The 7,482-nt window shown below is 36.1% G+C and overlaps 1 pseudogene; it reads left to right on the forward strand.

Moving 5' to 3' along the window:
• The first annotated feature begins 6,053 nt into the window (after nucleotides 1–6,053).
• LOC143240486 (sulfotransferase ssu-1-like) lies at nucleotides 6,054–7,063 on the forward strand (annotated as a pseudogene).
• The last annotated feature ends 419 nt before the right edge of the window (nucleotides 7,064–7,482 follow it).

Below are 7,482 nucleotides of genomic sequence, written 5' to 3' on the forward strand. Positions count from 1 at the left end.
TGTTTCCTCTAAGCACTCTAGAGGCTTGAGTGAATAAGATAGCTCTTTGACACCCACAACCCTGTGCTAGGGGAACTATTACGTATTTTTATTTTAAGTACTAGATTTGCCAATGACATCAACGTTTTAACTTTACGTGTTGGCCTTGCCGTTGGAACTCGGCTGTAGTCTACATTCCATTTCTGCTCAGAATTTGAACTCTTACCTATGCTGAGCGACTTCGGATTGTTACTCCGGGTCATCAAGTTTGTGTGGTCGCCATACTCCAAGTCAGTACTTGACCCTGTAGGTCTTTCTTCCTTTCTAAAAGAGTCGGATTCCTTCACTAACCTGAGAATTCCGGGTTCACCTCCTTGTACGCAACACCCGCCAGTATGACGAACCATCAACTCGACAGCTAACTACGCAGGGTTCCCTACGCTGTCTGCTGCCGAAGAAAGTCTGCCATCCATCACGCCCCCCGGATGCGATCAATACCTTAGCGGTAGGCATCCTAACTCCATCTCCTGGACCACGCCTCCGTTCCTTCAGCTTACAGAACCCCAGTCAACACAAAGTAAGTTATAGAAAATACTTACCACACTTACCTTAGTTTCCTTTACATCTATTACAGTAGAATTTTTTTGTCGTAGTAGCCTCTTGACTTTCTGTCATTTAGTCGATGCTGATTTCTTGTTGACACATTTGGGGAACACGATACACAACTTCACATGTGTAGTCAAAGTCACTATTTTTACGGTCCATGAGCCATTTGTCCTAGCACCTACACATGTGAAGTACACAAACACACTCGCTAACTAGGTTTGCGCCTCCAGCGTTGGCTGGTCCGCCGTGGTTCCCTCCACCGTTGTTCACTTGAAGTCAGCATGTGATGCTTGCCTCAACATAGTGAATTTTAAAATCTCAAATCTATGAATTTGCCTTTCGTTTCCATGATTTTCGACTCTTCCGGGGCCCATCTCTTGTTAAATTCTACTTCCGATAATCGATATTTATCGATTTTAAGCCTAATTCTTGTGTTAGCTATAATTCTTTTCATTACTACCGGAACGCTTTCCTTTCATACACTGCCTTACACCTTGCGGACCATATCTGGTATTTAAATTCACTAAACAAAAAGAAAAAGGAAAATTTCTGATTGGTTTTTACTGTTAGTGGGGTATTAAAGAGGACTGTAGCGTAACTTATTAGGCCCATGTGGAAAATATCAGATATTTTCCTCCATTGTACTTTAACGTACGCACAGTCATAGAAAGCATGCTTTGTTGTTTTCTATAGACTGGCAGTAAGGACATTTATTTGTTTTTAAAACTTTTTGCTTGTTTAATCTTTCTGTTGTACCAACTATGTCATGTGCTATTTTGTAATTGAGGTCTCTTCTATTGGTTTCAATTTTCCTGTTACTTGTTGTGGACAGCAGTCTTCCAGTTAATATGCAGATATTGCTAAACTATTTTGGCTTATATTTTATCTGTTAACTTTTCATATATCTTTTCTGTTGACATTTTATGTAGTTCAATTTTTGGGATTTTTATTGTCATCTTTTTTGTTTCTGCAATCATCATTTTCAGGTTGGCTGGTGGAGTTTCTGCTCGTAGTGCTTGAGGTCTGGTCTTATTTACGTAAAATCTGGCATTGAAACCAACTGTGTAGTTATGGAAAAGAGCACAGTTGTGTTCAGATCCCATAATTTTACACGTGTTCTGAATCGTAACTGCTGTCAGGTAGTTGTTCAACTTGGGTAGACCTAGGCCTCCTTCGTTGATTGGGAGATTGACTATTTCACGAGACAGGCGTTCTCTTTTTAAATTTTATATAAAACTGTATATTATCCTATTTATTTTCTTGATTTCCGTCTCTGGGGGCGGAAGTGTTCTGCCTAAATATATGATGTTTGGGTATATGACTTGTATTATGACCTGTGCTTTAGCTTGATAAGACAGCTCGTTTTATTTCCAGTTTTCTACTTTTTCTTCTATTTCTGCAACTTTGAGTCTCCAGTTATGGGCTATTGGGTCGTATAGACCCAGCCATATTCCTAAAATTCTTATGGGGCTTTCTGTCCAGCCGATATTAGATGGGGAGTCATTTCTGATTCTCCATCTACTCAGCCAGAACCCTTTTGATTTTTCTTTATTTATTTTTGCTCCACTCGCACTACAATACGTTTCTAATGACAGCATGCTTTTTTTTATTGCTTTTTCTGTAGTTAAAGCCAGGGTTACGTCATCAGCGTGTGCAAGGCACTTTTGCTGAGTGCCGTAATTGCCTGAATGTGAATTCCTGTTATTTTTGGGTCTGCGTTAACACTACTGAGAAAAGTTTCGATTATTAAAACATATAAAGTTGGAGAAAGGGGACAACCTTGTCTTACTCCTGTCTCAATTTCTAACTTGTCTGTCAAGTGTCCGTTTATATTTATTCTAGCAGTCACCTTTTTATATATTAGTTTTATCCAGCTAATTAATTTCTCCGGAAAGTTATATTTCTTTAAAACATATAACAGAAATTTATGGTCTATATTATCAAAGGCTTTCTCCTGATCTAGTGAGATCTTACAAATAGGAGTGCCTTTGCTATTAGATATTTGTATTATATCCCGGAGCATATTGACATTAAAAAGTACATCTCTTCCGGGTACTGCAGAAGTTTGAGCTGATTTTATTAGCTGATTCAATACACTTACAATTCTGTTATTTATACATTTAATAAATAATTTATAGTCTACGTTGCTCAGTGTAAGAGGTCTGTAATGTTTTATAAGATTCGAAGAGTCCTTCTTGCACTGATAACTGAACAAACCTTCCGTAAAGTATGAAGGTAACTTACTTCTTTCTAGGCTATTGTTAATCATTTCTGCGAAAGGTTTTCCTATTATACACCAGAAACGTTCATAGAATTCCACTGGGAGTCCATCCGGTCCTGGAGCTTTTTTCCTGCTATATCGTTTCATAACAGTAGTGGTCTCTGCTAATTGAAACGACTCACTAAGATTGTTTCCTTCTGATGAAAGAGAGGGGAGAAATTATGTAACTTCTGCTCACTTCCTTTCATCAGTTTTTTTAGGTTTGTACAAGTCTTTGTAAAATGCTACTGTTATCCCTTCTATTTTTTTCTGGTTGGTGGTAGTATGTCCTTCTGGGTTTTTTAAAACTGTTATGTTGGATTTATTCAGTCTGTTTTTGAACTGTCTATAATATTCACTATTAAAAGTTTCTTCACTGTTTAAATCCCTTATATCTAGTCTTATTTTAAGTCCTTCCATTATTTCGCGATATAAGTTGTCTTATTCGTGTCTTAAGATTTCTATTGATTCTAGAAAATTTGAGTCACCGTATGAAAATCTTGATAGGCTGGTCAGCTAGCTGTCTTTCTATTTTATGTATTTATTTCTATTGCCTTTTTGCTATCGTTTTACCGAGATGTTGGAACCGAGATGCTATTCTGTTTTTTACATCTTCCCACCAACCAGCATCGTATTCTGTGGTGTCACAAAGCTCTAACAGCAAAGTGCTAACTTCCTCTATGACGTGATTTTTCTCTAACAGAGATACGTTAAGCTTCCAATATTCCCTGCCTCTTTGTTGTGTTTCACCGATATTAAATTCTGAAGTTACACAACTATGGTCGCTGATATAGTTGTTTGGGGAACCTACTGGTCTAACTGTTATTCTGTTTGTCTTTAGGAATAGGGCTTCAGACACATAGAATCTATCTAATCTACATTCCACTCCATTTCGACTCCAGAAGGTTAAACCTGGGTTATCATTTTCCAGGTGTCTCCAGGAGTCTTTCAATTGCAAATTATTTATAATATCTTTTAAAGATTTAGAACCGGGATCTATTTTATCTATTAGACGATATAACACACAGTTAAAATCCCCCATTAGAATAATTTCATTTGTGGTATATAGGTATTGTTTCAGGTTCTTATAAAAAACTGCTCCAATAGTATGATCTGCTGGGGCATATACATTGATTAATCTTATTTTCTGGCTATTATGTTCTATATATATATATATATATATATATATTAATCTACCATAATAATCGTATCTTACAGCTTTAACTTTACCTGGGTAATTTTTACTTATTATAATGCCTGCGCCTGCTTCATCAGGTTTTCCCAATGACCAGTACAATAGAACATTATGATTCTCATTAAATCGCCTGATCGGATGAACGTTATTGAGATGACATTCTTGTACCACCAGAATGTCAGCCCCATCTCCCTTCATCATATCAGTTACCATTTGTTGTTTTAAGGTTTTTAGGAAACCTTGAGTATTTATAGTTATTATTTTAAGTTGCATTGAAATTAAATAAATATATTTTATAATAAGCCCCAGAGTGAGAAATAGATTAAAAAGGAAAGAAGAAGGAAATTAGAGCGAACTACAATTTAAAATTGAACAATGAAGCTCCTACGGCTACATAAGGAATTACCTACTTTCATTTCTTCTGTACTTTTTGTATTCTTTTCGGACGATGTTGCTGACCGTGACCTTTTTGGTCTGGTTTCTTCTTCTTCCATACCTTTCTCGCTGTCCGAAGATGACTCCGACAGCAGAAGCTCTTTGACAAGAAGCTCTATTCCCGGTCTACTTTGTTTGTACTTATCTACTGACTGATTTGGCTGTTGTTTTCCTTTTTTTTCTTCTTTAGAATCACCCATTCATTTCCTGAATAAACTTCTGATGTTGTTTTCATTTTCACATTCTTTTCCCCATCGGTAGATACTTGTTTTTCATGTTTTTCCATGTCTGTTATTTCCGATTTCTTCACCTCTTTCGTTGTTTCTTGTTTCTCTTCCTTTTTGGTTGTTTCTTGTTTTTCTACTACGTTTTCATCTACTTTCTCAACTACTTTTTCTGTTTCTTCTTCTACCTCCATGTTGTTCCCTTCGTTTTCTAGAACTTTCTCAACCATATATTTCACGACTTCTTTAACTACTTTTACTACTTGATCTTTCTCCTCACCCGATTTAAGGGCTGCAGCGAAAGATTTATTTTTACACTTTGTGGAGGTAAGCTCCTCCACATTTTTACACCCTTTTTTATTATCCCTGGGTGAGTGACCGACTCCGTCACAATTAGGGCACACAATCGCTGTACACTTGGCCGCTAAGTGGCCTTCTTCTTTACTTCTATGAAGAGGAGCGAACTACGTTTCGACCTTCTTCGATCATCCTCAGGTTTACAAAGAAAAAAAAAAACGGACCGAAAGCAAACCACATGTTTGAAGTCGGTTGTGTAATTGAGTGTAAGAATGTAGAGGGCGTGCTTAGGTGTTTGATTATATTTATTGGTATATGTTTTAAGGTGTTCCTTTGTATTGGTTTATTTTGGGCTTGAGTTGTTGTATAAGTAAGGCTTCTTTAATTTTGCGTTTCCTTTTATTTGTTTCTTTATTTAGTATTTGGGTATTTTCTATGGTTATGTTGTGTTTATTTGATTTGCAGTGTTCGAAAACGTATGAAGGTGACTTTTTGTGTTCTTTAAATCTGGTTTCCATTTTTCTACTTGTTTCTCCAATATAAAAGTGGTGGCAGTTATCACATTGTATTTTATGAATGATGTTGGCGTGTGTTTGCCAGTGTAGTTTTTACACAGTATAGACCTTAGTGTTGTGCCTGGTTTTTGAATAAATTTGGTTATAACTGGAATGACATATTTTGTTACTAGTTATTGCCAAATGTTGGTTATTTTTTTGCTGATGTCGGGAATATATGGTTCACAGCAGTACATGGTTTTGTGATTTTTAATGTGTTGGATCTCAACCTATAACCCATACCAGCCGTTTTTACACATATATTTTCTCTACAAGTGGGTTTTCTCGTCATGACGGAATATTCATGAAACGTTTTAGTTCAACGTAAACCTAAAAACGTTCGGAAGAATTTTCCAAATTATGAAACTAGATTCTTGTACTGAATATCTGATATTTATTTTTTTTTAATATAAACCTTAGATTACTGTTTAGAATAGTTTCATTGATTATATTATCTGGGGAGAAAGGTCAAGAGCCTACATGTACAATGTCAAATCGTTTTGTTAAAAACTGTAGAAATGTTCAACAATCAAGTAAACGTATGTACAAAATTAATATTGAAAATTACAATATTTCTTCTCAGCTTACATTGTTCAGAAGAAGCCAGATTACCAGGATGCAGACGGCCTCAGATAAGTTGCCATGTTCTCCCTCGATATATTTCGAGCAGTTCTGCAGTATGAACCTAGAAAAGATGACCTTTTCATCGTTACGTATCCCAAGTGTGGCACCACCTGGATGCAGAACGTCGTTCTTCTAATCCTCAACAAAGGTATCCCTTTGACGGATTTTCTCGAATTTCAAAAAGCAATTCCTTTCTTAGAACTGATGGGTCCTGATTCTGCAAACCACATGAAACGTCCAGGAGCCATAAAGACCCAACTACCTTTTCGTCTTCAACCTGATCCTCCAGAGGCTAAGTACATTTACGTTGTTCGAAACTCTAAAGACTGCTGCGTTTCGTTTTATCATCATACAAAATATTCTCCTGGTTACAACTTTCAGGATGGAACTTTCAACGATTTTTTTTAGCTTTTTTATCACGGGTGAGACAGACTACGGAGATGACTCTGATCACTTGTTATCTTGGTATGAACATTGTAGTGATCCTAATGTTTTGTTTATTACTTACGAAGAAATGAAATTGGGCATGCAAACTACGGTGTTGAAGATAGCCAAGTTCCTTGGCAATGAATACGCGGAAAACTTAGAAAATGACAAAGACTTTATGAAAATGGTCCTAGACCACAGCACTTTTGACTACATGAGAAAAGCTTATGAACATAGCGTGAGAGAATGCTTTCAAAATGTCCATGACTTTATTCTGAATAACCCTAACGTCCGAGAAGGGCTAAAACACGTTATTAAAAACCTAAATGACTCCAAAACATCATTTGGTAATATCCCAAATCTAATAAAAAAGGGAATAATTGGAGATTGGAAAAATCATTTCACGGAGGAACAAACACAACGAACAGATGAACTCTTTTTTTTAAAGAACAAAAGGAACTGATGTTTGGAAACTCTGGGAAGACTTAAAAATGAAATATAGATACTGATAATCTTAGATGTAATAATTCAACGTTGATCGATTAAAACTGATTAAGTGGTATATATATTTAGAGATAAGATGTCTTTGTAGATTAAAACGTCTAAACGTGTGAAAATAATAGCCTTCATGTAACAGGAAGCAATACGAGTTATGACAGAAAACAGTAGCACATATGCCAGCTTAAAAATTGGTATCCTGGGATTTTGTTTCTCACAGAAATGAACAATTCTAACGCTACAAACGTGCTTGAAAAGTCCGGATTTTGAGCGGTAAATAGTTAAACTTAGTGTTCTGTAAGATTTTTATTGTAATAAATTTTGTTGTTGCAATAGGAAGAACTACACAACTTCAGTATATTTATTTTATTATTACACAAATCT

Source organism: Tachypleus tridentatus, chromosome 13 (assembly GCF_004210375.1).
Source record: "Tachypleus tridentatus isolate NWPU-2018 chromosome 13, ASM421037v1, whole genome shotgun sequence".
NCBI classification, from domain to species: Eukaryota; Metazoa; Arthropoda; class Merostomata; order Xiphosura; family Limulidae; genus Tachypleus; species Tachypleus tridentatus.